Source organism: Octopus bimaculoides, chromosome 18 (assembly GCF_046866305.1).
Source record: "Octopus bimaculoides isolate indiv1 chromosome 18, ASM4686630v1, whole genome shotgun sequence".
Lineage (NCBI taxonomy): Eukaryota > Metazoa > Mollusca > Cephalopoda > Octopoda > Octopodidae > Octopus > Octopus bimaculoides.
The window spans coordinates 41,559,692-41,581,213 of record NC_142945.1 but is presented as its reverse complement, the minus strand read 5'-3'; the positions used below and the strand labels follow the sequence as shown (position 1 = coordinate 41,581,213).

Here is a 21,522-nt window from a genome sequence, read left to right as displayed (position 1 = left end):
TAGTGATAATTATAATTTGGCTCACAACAGATTGAATGGGATCTTGTGTATTATTAAATCTGTAAAACCCTCACTTTGTATATATATAGTTAGGTAGAACGTCCCTCAGCCATGTTGCTATTGAATTGAACTTAGCGTGTATATATTGTATACACATTACTTCGGTGTTTATAGACACCCAGACAACTACCAGTTATTTGTCGAAGATAACTGCTTTTGTTTTGTTTATTCCTCCACAAAGATTGCTCGTTTTGCGACCTAAAGTTGAGGTACACACACACACATGCATCTATATATATAATCACGCAATCGAAAATTCAAAAATGCTTTGTTTTACACGCATGACTTGATTGAAGAATATATTCTTCATAACACAATTTATCCTCTAGTAGTAATTGTAAATATCTCTATTTCCCCACAATATGTACTTGAAACTTATAAGGATTCCCAATACTGCAGTCATGTGTACCTCTACAGAAACATGTAAGCTCTTCTTTTTTTTTTTTACACAAAAAAATTGCTATTTTAAAATACTCTCATCTCTAATTCATATCACTGATATATATAGTTAAGTTTCTGACATAGTTTGTGCTCGTTGGCTTCCTAATAAATTTAACTTCCTAAAATACGGTTAGGCCATCGTTCATTGTATTTTATTCCAATATCTTTTTTTCTCTCTTTAGTCGTTCATTTATTACATTCTTTTATTCGTTTCTTCCTTACCTTTTATTTATCAATTTAACCTCATATTCATCGATCTTTATTATTCCTTTTATATCTGTTGGATTATTTTATCAGTTTATTCGTCCTCCCAGTCTGTCATTTATTTTCCTTCCGTTCGATAGTTCTAACAATTTCGTTCGTTGACTTGTCTTCTTCATTCCTTCCTTCTTTCGTTCGTTCGTTCTGTAATCACCAACTCGATATTGCTTTTCCTTCATTCGTCCCTTAGCTGCTCCGTTATTCTGTCATTCTGTTCTCTGCAGCTAATTACCCGTGTTTATGAAAAAGTGAGCATGAAGTTGTTGCGTGCTGTGGTTGTCCTCTGGTGTTGTTAGGCAGACAATCTGCATTAAATATTCTTATACACTAACAAGAAAGAAGTAGGAACGATAGATAGACCAGAAGAAAATAACACAGTTCGATTCCTATATATGAAGAAAAAACACGAAACACAAAATAGTTACATTTTTCTATCATCATCATTGCTAGATCACTTATTGTTCGGAATAAAAATTACATACATGTTATATACACTGCTCTATTTACATACTATAGTAGCCGTATATACATACATATATATATATGTGTGTGTGTGTGTTTGCGAGTGGCGAGTATATATTTTTGATCCTTAGAGAACTTATGCCCAGTCTAATTTCTGTTTGTCCTTCCCAGACGAAAAATGCGTAAGACATTTACGGGTGACTTCCAATTTTATGAAGAATGAATGGTAGGGACAGTTTTCTTACCCCATCGCTCCTGCACGTTGTGAATTCACAGTTCTCCAAGGACAATGAACTAAATACCAGTTAATAATACTAGGGGGTCATTCTAATCACTTTTGCGCCTTTTTACAGAAAATAACCCTCTTTTCACGAGTCAGATGAGCCAACCGATTTTATTACGAAAAGGCGCTCTCCTCATGACAATCTCTTTCTTTTTTTTCTAATATTAGAAGTAGATTATGGTTAGTTTTATGCGAGATTTTCATACAATTTCTTGCAGGTCGTGTTACCCCGTACTATCTGTTGTTGCTGTGGCTTTTACGGCTTAGTGCAACCCTCTGAGAGCGAATAAAATCGAATTTACAACACATTCGATTTTCACTTTAATACAATTGCTAGTATTGATGGTGGTGGTAATCAATTTACATGTGTGTGTTGCAGAAAGGTGGACAAGGAGATTTCATAAGAAAAACGGAAAGGCAGTACAAACGAACATGTGCAAGGCTGATTTCTTCATTAGTTGTTATAATTTTTGGGGCCTAATGTGTTTGTGTGGATGGATTAGATAGATAGATAGATAGATAGATAGATAGATAGATGTACATGTGTATGTATACATATCGTATGGGATTCGGTAGGGGGGATATTGTTTGTGTTTTTACTTCAGTCGCTTTTCTTATCTCTCACTTATGGTGAAATATGAGGTATTTCATGTTGATCTAGTTACTTGTCAGCATGTTTTATCGTGGTATAGAGCGGATGAATGCTGGATATTTCACTAAGACATGATTGACGTACAGACAGAAATAACTCGATTCATGCTGACAGAGGGTGGGGGTAATAAGGGGAATTGTCAAAAATATTTTGGAATTTGTGCGCCTATCTGTATGTGAATGTGTGTGTGTGTATGCAAGTTTTACAGTTTGTAAACTAAATAGAAAGAAAACGTTAAATACATTTAGTGTAAGGATATATTTATTCATTTAAAGTCAGTTCTTTCACCAGAATTATATCTTATTTAAACTGGAATTTCACATAATATATAATAAAACATTGAGCGAGAGACAATAATAAATCTATCGATGTAGTCAGCTTCTACATAAGTGAAATATCGATGAGGTGTGGCTTAATGAAAACTGATTTCGTGTTCTAAGGAGAGGTAGCATTAGTCATTGGATTCGACCTGATTATTATTGTGGTGGTGGTGGTGGTGTCTATACTCTTTCAAAACAGCCGTGGGCAGTTGTTTTACTTCTTTGAGGTACGATCTCCTTAACGCCTACTAAAAATAAGTATAAATAGTGTACACTCATGGTGAAACCTCACCATACGTACCTTGTCGTTCAAAAAGCAATAATAGCTAAATTTCCCTTCCATCAAACTTTATTGCTTCAAACAGAGCAAGGAAACAATGTGACTCCATGCAGTACACCATGAATCTACTACACACTATTCAACAAAGGAGCTTGTACGTGGTTGATTCAACCTCCTAGAAGTAGTGACCAAATCTCTCAAATCACTCCCAAACTTCGCCAAAAACAAAGGAAATGTATTCGACAATGTAGTTTGAAATAAACTGAAAAAATCATTGACCTTATATTGAGAATAGCCTAGGGCTAAATAACATGGATAAATAAATATTTCGGGTGTTTCTGAAATAATTTAATATACGTTATTTTTTATTTTCAACAACGATAATAAAATTCCTTGTAATAAAAAAATTTGCTTTATTTATTTTCTATTTTTTCGGTGTTAAAATCATGCCGTGGTTGACTTTTCCATGCATCCTTTTGGAGTCGATCGGGAAAAAAGATCTAAGTTACATCGTAAGGTCGACGTAATCGACCAGTTACCCCTCCCCTCAAAATTACTCGCGTTGTGCCTAAATTAGAACCGATTATTATTCTCGTTATCATTTTGTAACATTAAAAAATTTGGATAATTAAATAGCAACAAAATTGTAATCTGAACAAGATATTTATGGTTTTCCAAAGGTTACAACGATGTATTCAAATGTAAATATAGAGAAGTGGTTGCTCCAGCATGACCTAGTCTCGTAGTCGCAATGAACAAACAACACGATTGTTGCCTGGTTCCAGAGAGAAAGAAAGGACGAAGTGATGGAAGAGTAAGTAGGAGCGGAAGGTAGAGTGAACAGTGAGAGAGAAAGCGGTAAGAGATATACCAGAGGTGCCGCCACGTTGAGAGGAAAAGGAAGAGTAAATATATTTGTTTATAGAAACTGAGGGGATAGGATGAGTGAGCTAGATATAGGAGAGGGGGGGAGCGCTTCATAATATAGGTAAAGAATAGAGTGGATGGGTGTCGAGAGGAATAGGCTGAGGTTATTTTCAGAAAGACATGGTTGCATTGAGGGAGGGGGACAAACGGATCGGAATGTGTAAGATAGAAAGACAGTTTTACATAACGAAGGAAGTATAGAGACGTATAGATCGAAGGGATAGTGTGGAGTTGCGAGTAGGACAGTCGCAGATAAAGGTAATTGCATACATATATGTATGTATATATATATATATATATATAGAGAGAGAGAGATAGATAGGAGGGGAAGAGGACATAGTTTCATAGATAGGAGGCGGTAAAGTGAATAAGGGTTAGGGCGGGGTTGTACCGAGAAGTTGATGGTAAATAAAGAGACAGTTCTCGTTAAGGGAGGCGGTGTGGAAGTTGAGTAGGAAGGATTACTTATTCTGACAAAACACGAAAATGTGACAGCTGATACGTGTGGTTGTTTTGGTTAGAACAACATGAATAAGAAAGTATACAGAGGAATAAAACACACGACGTACGCAGCGATGGAAAGAGAGACGTCATGGTAAACATAGAAAAAAAGGCTCTGAAAAGAATGAAGAACGAATGAAAGGAATAAAGAAATAAGAGTAAGATTGAGTGAGTGAAACATCAATAGAGGGGGGGGGAGAAAAAAGACTGAAGCCGAAGGACGGCGCATCGATATTGTGAGAGAAAAAGAATGTTGTTTCTCTGCAACCATAGCAGCAAACAACAGCTAAAGAGGGAGAGGAAGAGATGTCGCCTAGAGAGAGAGCGAGTAAGTGTTATTATAGTACTGTTTTTCAGCGCCATACCAACTCCACTGGCAGTAGCAGCTTATGTGACGAGAGAATTTGATACAAGAGGTTAAAAGACACGGAGAGAGAGAGAGAGAGAATGATACAATGAGGGGATGAAAAAGAAAGAAAGAGAAATGAGTGAGGGTAATAGGAAAAACTAGAGCAATACACCCTGTATGATGAGAGAAATGCTGATATAGCAATAGGGGGAGAAGTGTGAGAAATAACAGACAACAGAGGGTGTATATGAGGGGGAGGTCTGGAATGAGAAAGATATTAACACGGTGAGGGTGAGAGGAAGTGGTATGAGTATAAATAGAGTGAGAAATGGGTAGGGTAATAGCGATTATAGGAGAGATAGTGAGAGGAAGAACAGAAAATGCCATAAGTGTAGATTGAGTGATAGTGACAACAGTAATAGTAGTAGGTATAGGAGTTGTGGGATGAGTTTGGGGAAACAAAGAGAGAAAGAGGGAGATTAACAGAACTAACATTGTTAGAAAGGAGTAAAAGTGCATGACAGTGGTATGAGAATGATAGTGAGAAGAGCAGAGGAAGGTATAAGATTAGACTGAGGGCGAAAGACATGGGATGAGTCAGAAAGAGAGAGAGAGAGAGATTAATACAATAAGAAGAAGGGGTTGAATGAATGGTTGTAATTGCAAGAAAACAAAAGCGAGTGTATGCGAATGTTGTCAGCGCCATGTCAACAGCAACAGTGGCAGCTCTAGCATTTACTATATATATACACACGAATATATAATGCCACGAACACACGTTTAAATCAAACTGTCTTGACACTGGCTGTGCGGTTTTTCGAATGAGTAACCGAGGCTTGTTTGTATCTTTTACTTCAGTCTTTTGTTTCAATCCCAGCTTGATTTTTCTCTCCACTATTTTTATATGTATCAACGATCTATTTCTTGTTTAACTTCAAGTCGTCATCGATTATGGGCGAGGAGCTGTGATCAGAAGCGTTCCAAATAAGACCATCCCTCTGCCTTTCTTTCATCATCGCGTATCTTGTTTCCAGTATACTAATATATGAAGATATAGTGCGAATTGAGGGAAATTTAGCTGCTATTTCTAGCAGTTGAGTGATCATGTAGGGGCACCATTGTTTGCTGTTCTTGTGATTAGATATTTATAACTTATCGGCCACACACACATGAGTTCGTCTGGAATACTTTCTGTTATTACCGCTCTCTGAGTTCAAAACCTGCCGAGGTCGACTTTGCCTTTCATCCTTCCCAGCCGATAAAGGAACTACTTGCATCGGTTCTCTTTGAATTGGAATTAGTTGATGGTGGTGGGGCATTCGCATTGGCCCTTTCTCTACAACTAGCGATGGTTTGAGCGGAACCATCTCAGAGCTATTCGATCCCCTTAACAGCAAGGAATATGTATAAAATTGTTTATTTCGGGGTACAAAAGAAATACACACACACGTGTGCGTACATTCGAAGCCGAGGCCCACATATGGTTGAAATAAAGTTCACGAGCCAAATAAGGAAGCCTCAATATGGTCGCTCGATCTTCTAGAAATAGCAGCCAAATCTCACCCTGCTGGGAAGAGAACGCATTAGACGTAACCCTAAACAGAGGAGATTGCCATAGCTGGGCTGCACTTGATTGTAGTGGGTTAAGCAACCAAGTGTACGATCCATACGTGTGTGAAATAGTGTGTACGGTGTTTTCGTTTAGACACATGCTTTAGTTTTCATGCTCTTATCAGCAATCCAAGAAGTGTGTGTATGTATGTATATACACATATATTTTTGCCTCTATCGGTTTTTTTAATGTTTACACGCGCGCGCACATGTACGTACGTGTGTGGTTATACACCGATCAATATTTATATAGCTCTTCAAATTTCTGACTGCGTTAATTATATATCAAAGACCAACTAGTTTTAGACTGATAGGTACGATGTTTCGGCCTAAATCATTCTCTAATGAAAAGGCTTTTCAAATGTGACCATCTCGTCTTTTTTTTTTCTTCTTTTTAGTCAAATTACGGTGTATATAAGAGTACCTTCTCCGTGTCATCGTTTTAAAAGCCGGCAGGGTTTGAGTTAATGGAGATTTTGGCTGCTATTTCTTTTATCTGATCAAGCGGCCGTCTCGTTGGTTTATGGATTACAGAATATTAATGTACACAAACAACTCTTATAAATTTCTCGGGCTTTGGTCTGTGTGTGTGTGTATAGCCTATCAAATCTATTATATTCATCTCTCGTTTTGCTATTATTATTATTTGCTAATGGCGGTAAGATGGCGTGCACACGCAATCAGCGGTTTCGATTCTCATCTGGAACCACTTCACTCACTAATGAATGGTATATGTAATTGATTACCCGTGGGAATGACCTCAACATAGTAAGCTCTACCATTTTATGTCAGTTGCAGGATTACACATAACAAACAAAATAATGATAATAACGGCTTCAAATTTTGGCGCAAGGCCAACATTTTCTTTATTTTTTTTATATTATTTTACAAGGAGGGGAGAGCTTAGTTGTTTACATTAGTCACGGTGTTCAACTGGCACTTATTTTATCGAACCCCGGGAGGATGAAGGGTAAAGGTCGACATCCATGGAATTTGAACTTTGATCGTTCAGACCTGGAAAAAATACCATTAAGCACTTTGTCCGCCGCGCTAACAGAATGAATCATCAGCTTCGAACGAATAACTATACACTACGTTTATTGAATGCATTTTTCCCCACGTTTATCCATCCAAACGTATATATATATAAAGATGTCAATAAATTGCAGAATGTTTATTATTCACGGAGGAGTCATGTCGACAAATGATGTGTTTACATACAACGGGTCACTCTCTGCGTGTCTATGTCTATTTCTTTGTCCATCTATCAATGTCATGTGTCTTGTCTATCCTCGCGCTATCATATATTCACCTGAAGCATCCTATAAATGTGAGTGTGAAATATATTAGAAGATAACCTGTGTATTTAATTTGCCTTTGTGCTTTTTGGAGGTTTGTTTTGTCTGCGTATCTGTTTCGTCTGATTCTGCTTGTCTTTGTATTTTAATTAGCATTCATACACACACACGCACACAGAGGGAAAGACAGACATCGATTGCATGTGTTTCATGCAGTGGTTGGTTGCGTGAACGGTTATTGTTATGGATATATCTTAGTTACCAACAAACACAGAACACACAGATATTTCCATTTTGAACCATTTAAAATTCATACGTAGCCAGCAATCAAAAACGAAACTTACCACCACCTTGAAGTATTATTCATCATCACTACTCATACACACAAGATGAATATATATGATGGATGATGACTGTATATAACATACATACATACATATAATGTTAAGTTAAATGACAAAAAAAAACTTTTAACGGCAGTCCCCATTCTAAAGTTTTTCAAGACATCCAATCAAGTTGGAGATTTTACTCTTTTACTTGTTTCAGTCATTTGACTGCGGCCATGCTGGAGCACCGCCTTTAGTCGAACAAATCGATCCCAGGACTTATTCTTTGTAAGCATAGTACTTATTCTATCTGTCACTTATGCCGAACCGCTAAGTTACGAGGACGTAAACACACCAGCATCGGTTGTCAAGCGATGGAGGGGGGACAAACACACACACACATATATATATATATATATATATATATATATATATATATATATATGACGGGCTTCTTTCAGTTCCCGCCTACTAAATCCACTCACAAGGCATTGATCGGCCCGAGGCTATAGTAGAAGACACTTGCCCAAGGTGCCACGCAGTGGGACTGAACCCAGAACCATGTGGTTGGTAACCAAGCTACTTACCACACAGCCACTGTGAATTTAACAAAAATTTCCACTCTGTTAATGATATTTGTTACACAACGTGCATAAGGGTTTCTTCCTATTCATTCGGTTTCTTTTTTTCCCCTCCATCAAGCCAACGAAGGCTCGCTCCTCTTCTTTCTACAAGCCGTGGCAGCCTGATCTCCATCAAAACACACTTTTATGCCGTTTTAAAGACAGGAGAAGGAGCACATACTGAGCTTATTGTTGTCTAACCCTGTTCACCTTCATACAGGTATAGACTTGATTAACTAAATCTTAATTAAATCAGAAGTGCTAGCCACTTTGTGTCGTGTTAATAATACATACCTCACTACGCGCTGTATTCTGATGAAGGAACCTCTGTATGGTCGACAGACATGCTAGAAACAGTAGCAAAATCTTTAAAGTGCATTGGATTAATATATAGCTCCTGGTAGATACAAAACGACGGAGTATTAGAGATAGGAGCCAATTCTCCTTCAAAGCGCGTTGGATTAATATATAGTCCCTGGTAGATACAGAACGATGGGGTATTAGAAATAGCAGCTAAATTGCCCTTAAAGATTGATGCACTCTCTGATAGGTAAAAAAAAAGAAAGAAAACGACGATGAGGTGGTCACACTCGATCAATGTTGAACATAAAAATTACACCCTCGTGCAAATATTCTCAATATTGTGATTATGTATGTATGTATATATAGATGTGTGTGCATGTATGTATATGTGTGTGTTTGATTAATTCTGTTTGTCCTCTCCCTCCCTCTACTTTTACTATTAGCGGCGTGACTAGAAGTGGTTTATAATAGGTAAAATGGTGTTGAAATATACATTTATAATTAGCGGAGTTGATATGTGTGTGCGTGTGTGTTTATTTATGTATACACACATTTGTCTATACACATATATATATATATATATATATATATATATATATATATATATATATATATATATATATATATATATATATATATATATATGTATGTGTGGATAGATAGATAGACTAATATAGATTAGTCTGTGCAGATGAATGGTTATAGAGACAGAGAGACCGGCCGACGATTTTAAACAGACAAATAAATTGATACACAGACAGGTGGAGAGATCGATAAAATATATTATTATTTGTATACATGACTAATAAATAACACAGCAAAAATCATTGAATAGTAGTTGCGATCGTTGCTTTATAAAAAAACAGATTTGACCTATGATAAGACATTCTATCCACGACCTTCTATCTTTATATATATATATATATATATATATATATATATATATATATATATATATATATATATATATATATATATATATATATATATTACAGTGTGATTTGAAGGGATATTGTTACTATTTCTACCACCTCGAGTGGCTCCTTGGATGGCTCATGATAATAATGCTTTCTAATTTCTGATTCAGGTTACAGGGCCGTCAGTTTTAAGTGTATGGGAGAGTTTAGTCGATCACATTGACCCTCGGCCTCAGAGCTTGATTGGTACTTTATTATACTGACCCCGGATGGATGAAAGGCAAAGTTGACTTCGGCGAGATTTGAACTCGGAATGTACAAATGGCTCGTAATAATAATGATAAAGTTTCAAATTTTGGCACAAGGCCTGCAATTTCGGGGATGGGGGCTAAGTTGATTACATCGACCCCGTGCTCAACTGGTACTTATTTTATCGATTTCGAAAGGATGAAGGGCAAAGTCGACCTCGGTTGAATTTGAACTCCGTGCTAAGGATTCTGCTACTTCGACGCCTTTATGAATAAAAATAATGAATAGTACAGTAGTAGTTGTAGTAAATATAGTTTTGTTGTTAGTCGAAGCGAAGATAGAAACCGCCTCAACTTTCAATTATCTCTCTTATTTTTTTTCTCTTCCATTTCCTTCCCGTGCACCTCTTTTGTCCTTCACCTTCAACTTCTGCTCTGGCGGTCGCGCCATATTTAATCCTTCTTAGCAGACGATTTCTGTTTATTTAATTTTATTTATATTAAATCGAAGTTTTTTTCCCCTTTAAAACCGTCAACCAGCTTCACTTCTTTTCTCTTTACTTCTATGTTTTTCGTTTCAGTGTTTAAACAAAGAGATGTGTGTAAATATTTCCTTTATTATTTGTACCTTAGGAAGACTAGAATAAGAAGAACCCCATTACTTTATCTAACTGCAGCTGAATTTTATTAAATATAAATAAATACTACATTCATTGAGAGAGCGTGATCGCATATTTATAGAGAGAAGTAGTTAGGTATAGATATAGAATATATGTGTATATATATCTCGTTTTGTCTACGTTTTTTTTTATGTCCTGTACCCATATATGCATGTATAAATACATATATATGTAGGTATGCACATAGTATATTTATATATTGTTTATATTTTATATATATATATATATATGTGTGTGTGTGTGTATGTATGTATATCAACACCAGCACATACATAACTTGTGTTAGTCATTAGACTACTAGGCATGCTGGGGGTACTGCCATGGAGGGTTTTAGTTGGACAAATTGACCCCAGAATCTACTTTTTCAAGTCTAGCATTTATTTTGGTGGCTTCTTTTACCAAACTGCTAACCTGCAGGTATGTACACAAACCAATACTGGTTACCAAGTGGTGAGGTGGACCACCACACACACACATGCTTGTATTGTGTGTGTGTGTGTACGTGTGCCAATCAATTAAAGTGGATGGAACTTGTGGAAGAGGGAGACCCTGTAAGACATGCCATGGAGCCCTACGAAGGGGGTGACAAAGGACCAAGATATCTGGTGCCTTGCTATACTCAAGAAGAGCCATCCACCTCAGCAGAATTGATACATGTGTTGGTGCCACATAAAAAGCACTTTGTGGCGTGTTGGTGCTAACAAGGGCTGCAGCCATAAAAACCATGCCAGAACAGACAACGGAGCCTGGTGCAGCCCCTGGCCTTACCAGCTCTGGCCAAACCACCCAACCCATACCCAGCATGGAAAAAGAAACATTGATGATGATGGTGGTGATATATATATATATATATATATATATACATACATATATGGTAACATTCCACGCAGTTTCTTATTTCTTTACTGCCCACAAGGGGACAGACAAACGGGTTAAGTCAATTATATCAACCCCAGTGCATAACTGGTACTTATTTAATCGACCCCAAAAGGATGAAAGGCAAAGTTGACCTTGGCAGAATTTGAACTCAGAACGTAGCGGCAGACGAAATACCGCTAAGTATTTCGCCCGGTGTGCTAACGTCTCTGCCAGCTCGCTGCCTTAGGAGAGCTGTTTCTATCTACCAAATTCATTCATATGGCATTCATCAGCCTGCAGCCATAGTGGAAGATATTTGTCCCAGGTGCTGTGTAGTGGGACTAAACCTGAAACCACATGGTTGCCATGCAAGCTTCTTGACTTTACACACACATATGCAGTTCTTAATTTGAAATAAAATTTAAAGTTGTTTTCATATTGTTTCTTTTTTGTGTTTTATACAAAACAGCAAATACAGCGTCTAACAAACACTAGTACATCATGGGACTTAATGTTGTAGCATTTAAACCAGCCATAACCAGTCAGATCCAGCTTATCACATCAGCCCTTTGATACTATTATAAAATATACAACCACATCATCATAATTTCCAAGCTACAAAGTAATGCATGATTAATTAAAAACAATATGAATGAAAAGCATTACACTCGACAGAATAATCTGAATACTAAAGTGTTAAACATGTCTTATACAGTATTTACTTCCATAGCTCTCTCCCTCAGTAAGTTCAAATATTATATAGACCAAATTTGCTTTGTCCATCTTGTCTTCTGGGGTTGATAAAACATGTATTAGAGTACTCTACAATATGATTGATCAACTATGCTTCCTTCTGAGACATGCTGTGTGACAAATGATTATTTATTACATTATATAGATCTTCTTTCAGCATCAGATTTCACTCACTTAGTTAATGGCGTGTGTGTTGTCATTTTAATATCCACTTTTCTGTGCTAGCACAGGTAAGACAAAATTCATTGAAACATTTTTTATAGACAAATGCCTTTCCTCTCACCAATCCTCACTTGTTTCCAAGCAAAGTTATATTTCCCCATGGCCGGACATGTTTTCTTGGAAGATTGGAAACAAAGGACACTGCTTGCACAATCTCTAAACAAGGAAACACAAGCAGACATATACAATGGCCTTCTTTTAGATTCTGTGTACTGAGTCCTCTCATAAGGCTTTGGTCAACCCAGGGCTATAGTAGAAGATACTTGCCCATAATCCCATGCAATGAGACTGAACTTGAAGCCGTGTGGTTAGGAATAAAATTTTTTAACCTTCCCACCATGCTTGTGTATTACAAGGATATATGCAGCTATATATGTATATTTGTGTGTTTACATTTGTAGGCTACAAAACACCAGAAGTATAAGAAATGTTGTCACTTATGAACAAATTATCCAATCACTTTGCTTGCTCAAAAAATATTAAATAATGGAACCCTTACTTCAAAAACAAATAAGGATGGGCGTCTGGCTGTAAAACAATGCCTCATTAATATGTTCATTAAATATATTCCATGCTTGCATGGAAAAACAACATACATTAAACCAAAGGTTTGAATGTATATATATATATATATATCTGTTCAAATTTGATGCAAGCATTCTTCAGTTCTTTGTCACAGGAACAAATGACTTGTTCACAAGCAAAGAAATTTGGGTTAGTGACAAACTAAATCATCAGCTTAAAACAAATAAATAAAAACCCTAATTATATGTATTGTTTAACTTTTATGTCCCATGTCTACACCCAAGTGTGTCTGTATATTTTCATTTCACCCTGACAGCACTCTGTTTTGATTCCTTGTCATGGATAGAGGTGCAAAAAAACACCATCTTGCAATGAATAACGGTTAGTTTTTGTAAATGAATTGTGGAGATGAAATCTTCAGGAATAAAAGAATCTTGAAAACCACATTTTGATAAAAATGTAATAAAATTGGAATTCATAAGAATTTTCGAGACTGTGTAGACTTTAAATAATTGCTTTCTTATAGGAAAAAGTTATATACTCCAAACTGGGAAAGCAGCAAGATTATCAAGGGTAATCACTGGAATATTGGAAATATCTAGTGAAGTAAGGTAACATGCTGGTCACTTGCATAGTCAAACAAATAGTGCAAAGTTGTGTTGTCTCCAGTGACTGGCAAATATAGCAACATTGCAAAGGAAGTGTATGAAACAGATGGGACAGTTATAGTGCAGCTTAACTACAATATAACTTTGTCCATTACTTTCATTACTTGGGCTATCAAACTGATGAATTAGCTTAGTTGAGATGCAAGGATCTACTAGTGCCTTATTTTTCATGAGACAGATACAGAAGAAATTTTCATCCAAGAGTTAATATCTGTTAACCTGGAGAAAATTGTTGATAGGCTAACACACCCTGTAATCTGGTAGTCACTAAGAAAAACTAGGAGTAGATGAATGGTTTGTGAGAGTCATGCAAGCTACCAACAGAACTACTGATCAGCAAAAAGAAAGTTTAACAATTAGTTCATTAAAAAATTTTAGCCTGCAGATAGGTGTCTATGAGACCTCGGTTCTCAAACTTCTCCCACTCTTGTTTATTACGGTTTATCAGACCATGATAGCAGAATTTAAGGCCTACTGTCAGTGGGAGCTCCTACATGTTGCTGAACTACTTCTCATAACCATATGACTCAATGAATTAGAGAAAAAGTTCCAGGGTTGAGAAGGTAAAAAGTCAATCAAGTGAAGTCAAAAATTTTCGAACTAAATTTGTAGACTGGCACCCTCTTTCATCGAACACTAAACTCAGCTTGCAAAGACCTGTTGGGGCAAGTGAAAGCGAAATCGTGATGGCACCTGTACCAGTGGAGCACTAAGAGCACCGTCTAAGCGCGATCGTTGCCAGAGCACCAGCTGTCTGGCTTCCGTGTCGGTGGCATGTAAATAGCACCATTTGAGCGTGATCATTACCAACGTCGCCTTCCTGGCACATGAAAAGACATTCGAGCGAGATCGTTCCCAGTACCGCTGGACTGGCTCCTGTGCAAGTAAAATACACCATTTCGAGCGTGGCCGTTGCCAGTACCGCCATAAAAGCACCCACTACACTCTCAGAGTGGTTGGTGTTTAAGAAGGGCATCCAGCTGTAGAAACTGCCAAATCAGATTGGAGCCTGGTGTAGCCACCTGGTCCACCAGTCCTCAGTCAAATCGTCCAACCCATGCTAGCATGGAAAGCGGACGTTAAACGATGATGATGATGAATTATAGAACTTTGTGCTCAGTTTGTAAAAAAATCAACAACTAGTTAGGAACTCTATATTGTGCATACAATGTGTAAAAGGGACAGAAGTACTACTAAATTTCAAACAGACAACCTGAAAGGAAAGACTACTACATATGTAACAGATGAGCAGGAGCACTTAGTTTTAAGAGCACTCATGGAACACAATCTTTCAACTGCCCAGAAGGCTAGATAGATGACACCTGTTACCTATATGACCTAATTAGCAGTTTAAAAGTAGGTGCTATGACATAGTAACTAGAATTAGGACAGGGTAGAAAACATTTCATGAACTGTTGTTTCTCCTTGTGAGTGAAATTTTTCTCTCTTTGTGTTAAGGGGCAGATTATAGAGTGAGATGGTTGCATGGTAGTGAGATATAAACACTGAATGTGAAGAATAAGTGAATGTAGGAAAGAAATTAGGCAAATATATATATACACTGTTAATGTAATGTCAGCATGCGTGGCTGTGTGGTAAGAAGCTTGCTTCCCAAACAAATGGTTCCGAGTTTAATCCCACTGTGTGGCACCTCAGACAAGTATCTTCTACTATATCCTCAGATTTGGTAGATAGAAACTGAAAGAAACCCGTCTCATATATATATATATATGTATGTATGTATTTGTGTGTGTATGTATCTGTGTTTGTCCCACCACCATTGCTTGACAACCAATGTTGGTGCGTTTACGTCCCTGTAACTCAGTGGTTCAGCAACAAGAAACTGATAGAATAAGTACTAGGCTTAGAAAGAATAAGTCTTGGAGCATGGCCATGGTCAAATGACAGAAACAAGTAAAAGAATAAAAGAATTCATGGAACAGTGAAGCATGAGTGAACAATGAGAGAAAATAGACATTCCAGAAATCATCCATTGTGTACAAGAGACAAGACTGCACTAATAGGGACATGGGATACATATGAAGGATGAAAGGGGCCTGTACAAGATGAAACCATTAAACCTGATTACAGGATGCTAAACATTGTGAATGAGATAACAAGGGATCAAGACAAGAGAACATATACAATGGAATTGGCCCTTTCTATCTTCGCCAGCATGAAAAAATAGAAGTGTTGGATGGAATGCCTTGCAGTATTTGTTTTGATTTTCTACATTCCAATTTCAAATCCCAACAAGGTCATGCTGTGAATTTCATTCTTTCAGGATCAATAGAAAGGTACCAGTCCAGGGCAGTGGATGCATAGAATTCTTAAAATCCTCTAAGATTCTGAGTTTAGACCCTGCTCCATCACCTAAACAACAGTGACGAGTCTGTCAGGAGTTGCAACCGATAGATAACCGCAATTTAAAAAAGGAAAACAATAGAAAGGTGTGTGTGTGTGTGTGTGCATGCGTATGGTCTATGTATGTTGGTTTTGATGATATAAGAATTTAGAAACTTTAAGAACATGAAATAAATTTTCTTTGGAAGAGTGAATCTTGAAGCAAAGAGAGCTGTAAATATTGGGTTAAAAACCCCTTTGGATAGAAAAAGTAAACCTGTTTACAGGAGATATGGGTTCAAGTACCTTGAGCATCCTTAGGCTTTTTCCATCCAAAAGGATTTTTAATTAATATTTACATGCTATTATTTATAGCTTTGTCTACTTCAAGATTCACCATTCCTAAAAAGATTTACATACATACATATATATATATATATATATATATATATATATATATATATTAGAGGCAAAATCAAAACCAAGGCAGAACGAGCATCTCAAGTCATTTAGAATAATTTAATTAGGGTAAGGTGAATTTGAAGTCTTATAGCTGTTTCTGAGATAACCCAAGTGGTTGGTTAGCATATCTGTGCACTGGGTATTCCGTCATCAGAGACATGGTGTGAATATTTTGGACGAGGTAAATTTACAATTTACAAGAAATAAAATTCACAGTTTATAAAGAATAAAGTAGTAAAATAGAAGAATAAAAAGTAAAAGTTGTTAGAAGAATATATGCAGGAGAATAATGTTAACAACTCATCTTTTCCAAGAAGATATGCATCACTGTTTTACTATTTTATTCCTTATAAACTGTAAATTTTATTTCTTGTAAACTGTAAATTTTCCTTGTCCAAAATATTCATGCCGTGTCTGATGACGGAATACCTAGCGCATGGATATGCTAGCCAACTACTTGGGTTATCCCAGAAATAGCTGTAAAACTTCAAATTCACCTTACCCTAATTAATTTATTCTAAATGACTTGAGGTACTCGTTCTGCCTTGGTTTTAATTTTTCCTCTAATATAATATATACATGTTATAACGGAACTCTAACACAGATCCCTACACCCAGCCTTAGTTGTGATCTTGGAACCTAATGGTTGACCAACTATAGCACTTACCCAGCGTACTTATTCGTTTAGATCACAAGTGAGCTAAACCCCTCATATTCTATATATAGATACAAAATAAAAGAAGGAAAATGCACACAATTTACATAGTTCTAATATATTTTATAAGTGAAAGAGACCTGTTTCGCTTTCGCTAATCACGACATTGAAATTATCGTAATTTCATATGTATATATATATATATAATGTACATATAATTATGATGTGTATGTACTATCTAACTTGCATTTCAATACAAAATAAATCAAAAATAGAAAGAAACAAAGTGGGTATTTATGGATATTTTGAAAACAACCCCAGATGAGGAGGCAATCTTTCTAGGAGAGCACTAATTCTGAATATAAATACTTATTCTGGGTAGAGCAACTCTGGTCCAGCTGCAGCTATTTTCTCTTGTACCCAGTGGCTCAATAAAATGCACCCAGCCCAATTTACAGTATGGGAAGGGCATCAAGCTGTAAAAACTATAACATGAGCCACAGGGATGGCCAATTTTCTGTGCTGCCAGATACTAGGTGACAAAAGACTACAACAAATTGCCATGATATGGAAAGATACGTCAAATTGATGTCAGAATGGACTTAGTATGATGATGATGATCATCATCATCATCATAATGATTGCAAAGTATTATAAGTAGCACATATATATATGTGTGTGTGTGTATGGCATATTTATAAATGTATGTCTAGTGTATTTGTGTGTCTATATGTATATATATCAAATCCACTCACAAGGCTTTGGTCAGCCCAAGGCTATAGTAGCAGACATCTGCCCAAGGTGCTACACAGTGGGACTGAACCTGGAACCAAGTAGTTGAGAAGCAAGCTTCTTACCACACAGCCACGTGTATGCCTATAAACAAGGGAGAATATATATATATATATATATATATATATATATATATATATATATATATATATATATATATATATATATATATATATATATATATATACATATATATATACATATATATATACATATATATATACATATATATATACATATATATATACATATATATATATATATATATATATATATATATATATATATATATATATACTATTGTGTCTGGGGAGAGTCATTTTCTAATCGTGCCTTAAATTTAACACACTCACCGTTAAAATCTCCACTTATTTCTTATTTTCCTTGCGTCTTGCAACCTTTTCAATAGTCTTGAGTCAAGACTATTGAAAAGATTGCAAGATGCAAAGAAAATTTAAGGCACGATAAGAAAATGACTCTCCCCAGACTCAACAGAATATGCTTCAACACACAAAATCACATTAAAAAATCTTGCAAACCAAATCCAAAAACGAAATATATATATATGCATATTTGTGTAGTGTACTTGCATGTATGTATCTATATGTTTGTGTGTGTATTTTATTTTATCAGTGTGTGTGTGTAAGACCGAGTGTATATTCATTCTGTTTCGATGATCACTATATATATACATATCCTCAGCTGTCTCCACTGTGTATCCATCCATCAAAGGTGCTCTACCTATCTACTATCAGTCGACAAAAGAGCCAGCTTTATTGAAAAACCTCACCTTGTGTCGCTGTCAAATTAGCTCGACTCAAACTGGCTGGCTCTTCACTCTGTGCAGCGAGACTGCTGTCCTCTTAACTTGCTCTGCAAAGACACCATGGAAACTGCACTCCAGTTGAATATTCGACACCTATGTCTCGATGAACCATGGAATTTTCTTCTCTTGTTCGGATGGGACTCAGCAGGTCAGTTTCCATATTCGTAGTAGTTGTTCCCTCCATTTCAGTATACATACATACATACATACATACATATATATATATATTCATTTTGTGTACACCCACCCCATTCAAATTGCCACTGCCCACTTTCACATACATATTTACACTCGGAGTTTTCTAATGGTTTCATCTTAGTAACTGCAGCCAGCTTTCCTGCAGCACCATATTGTCTCTGTGTGGTTACTTGTATGTATGTGTGTTTTAGTGCATTTTATTTTCCTTTTATATTTTGAAAGAATGATCATTAAAACATCAACAATGATTTTCCTGAATTATATCGTATCACCTAGTTTGTATTTTTAGTAAGTTGAAGATTTACTCTGACAACTTAATATATGTGTGTGTGTGTGTGTGTGTAATGTATTTGTTCATTTTTGTATCTGTCTTTTCCATGAATTGGTTTATATATAATATAATATATATATATATGTATCTGTGCGTTGTGTGTATTATCATCATCATCATCATCATCATCCTCACTGCAACAACTACCACCATCCCCACCATTGTCATGTGCTCCTTTGTGTTTAGCAGCATTGACTGCACTGGCTTGCTGTATGTCCAGCAGTACATCATTGCACACATCTCAAACTGCAAATATATTGATTTCTTACATAGGCACAAGGCCGTAATTTATTAACAGAGGCTGTGTGGTTAAGAAGCTTGCTTCCCATTCGTGTGGTCTTAGGTTCAATCCCACATTCAGCATGTGTCTTCTACTATACCTGTGGGTCAACTAAAACTTTATGAGTGGATTTTACTTGTTTCAGTCATAAGACTGCGGCCATGCTGGGGCACTGCCTTGAAGAATTCTTAGTCAAATGTATCAACCCAGTATGTATTTTTTAAAAGCCTGTTGCTTATTCTGTCAGTCTTTTTTACCAAACCTCTAAGTTATGGGGATGTAAACACCAGCACTAGTTGTTAAGTGATGGTGGAGGGACAAACAAAGACACACACACATAAGATATGTATGTATATATATATATATATATATATATATATATATATATATATATATATATATATATATATATATATATATATATACACCAGAGGCTTCTTTCAGTTTCCATCACTTTTCCGTTCTTGCAGAGACAGAGAAAATGCTCTTTCTGTTGACAATCTTCACTGGGTTTCTTGTAAGTTAATATTTCTGCTTGTCATTTTTACACAAACAGCACAATGGCCAGACATGTTTTTACAGAAAATTGCAACCAAATGACAGCTTTTTCGAAAGCAACATTCATTTACAACTAGCACACCAAGGAGACATCAACATATACATACTTGTATATTTATGTCTATCCACATGTATGCATATACATATATGACAAGCTTCCTTAAGTTTCTATCTACCAAGACTTAGGTCAGACCAAAGTTATATAAGGAGATACTTACCCAAGATGCTATGCCGTAGGACTTAACCTAAACCCACAAAGCAAACATTTTAACCACAGAACTCAGCCTTCCTTTACACAGCCATACCTGGGTAGATTTTTGTGTAGAAGCAAGCATGGCTGTACGGTAAGAAGCTTTCTTCTCAACCACATGGTTCCAGAGTCAGTCCTACTGCATGGCACATTGGGCAAGTGTCTTCTAATATAACCTTGGGCCAACCAAAGCCTTGTGAGTGGATTTGGCAGACAGAAACTGAAAGAAGCCCATTATGTGTATATTTATATCTATATGTGTGTGTGTGTGTGTGTCTGTATTTGTCACCCCATCAGTGCTTGACAATTGGTGTTGGTGTGTTTACATCCCCATAACTTAGCAGTTCAGCAAAAGGGGCCAATAGAATAAGTACTAGGCTTACTGATCTGTTCAACTAAGATCCTTCAAGACGGTGCTTCAGTCAAATGACTGAAACAAATAAATGAATATTGTATACAAGGCTTTCTACATAGTTTACACACTGTAAAGTGGTTGGTTAAAAGGTTATAGAGAGTGTAGGTTTGTGATGTCTTGTCTCTCAGGGGAGTATTCAGTCTCTCTAGTGTCGGTGCCATCAGAAAATGCACATTGTATTCTCTGTAAAATGGTTATAGCTGGGAAAGGCAACAAGTCATACAAAACACACCAGTTCTTAGGAGCAGTTGCTCCCAATAAGAAGTGATTCAAGCCTTGATGGTCAGTCTAACCCTCATCAGCATAGAAAACAAATTGGAAATGATGATAGATACAAGCATAGATGTATAAAGAAGTTTGTGTCCCATCCACATGATTTTGCACTCAGATCCACTTTATGGCATCGAGGGTGTCTTCAACTATAGTTTTAGGCTGACCAAAGCCTTGTGGGTGAATTTGATTGACAGAAACTGAAAGAAGCCTTTCATATGTACAGTTGGTATTAGTGGGATTTCAATTCAGTGTGTAGAAGGTTGAAGCAAATGTTGCAGGATATTCTATCCATCACTATAGCAGCCTAACAACTCTACAAATTCATCACTCCAATCCAGCATTGATAAAGTCAGTCATTAATCCAGCATTGATAAAAATAAAAAGCATGTACCAGGATCAATATTTTCATCCATATTCCTCCCTAACCTCTTGGCATGGTCCTGATTTTGTACCAATCATGTTTGTTTATTGCATATCTCATGTGATATGTCATTGCATATCTCATGATATATTATTTCATATCATGTGAGCGTAGTAGATTATGACAGAATTGTTTTCAAGCATCAGGCAA

General features: G+C 36.4%; 1 protein-coding gene across 12 annotated transcripts in view; it reads left to right on the top strand.

Annotated features, from left to right (window-relative positions):
* LOC106881986 (paired amphipathic helix protein Sin3a) overlaps positions 1 to 21,522 on the top strand; it is a 163,094-nt gene that overhangs the window by 27,398 nt on the left and 114,174 nt on the right. For 3 of the 12 annotated variants that reach the window (XM_089366086.1, XM_089366075.1, XM_089366073.1), the window contains exon 1: positions 18,390 to 18,794. The exons of 6 other annotated variants lie outside the window; for them this stretch is intronic. The gene's annotated coding sequence lies outside the window, so the exon portion shown is untranslated. Of the gene's footprint in view, positions 1 to 18,389; positions 18,795 to 21,522 lie in introns of those variants that run through there. 3 more of the 12 variants (XM_089366090.1, XM_089366083.1, XM_089366079.1) reach the window with 1 other exon arrangement.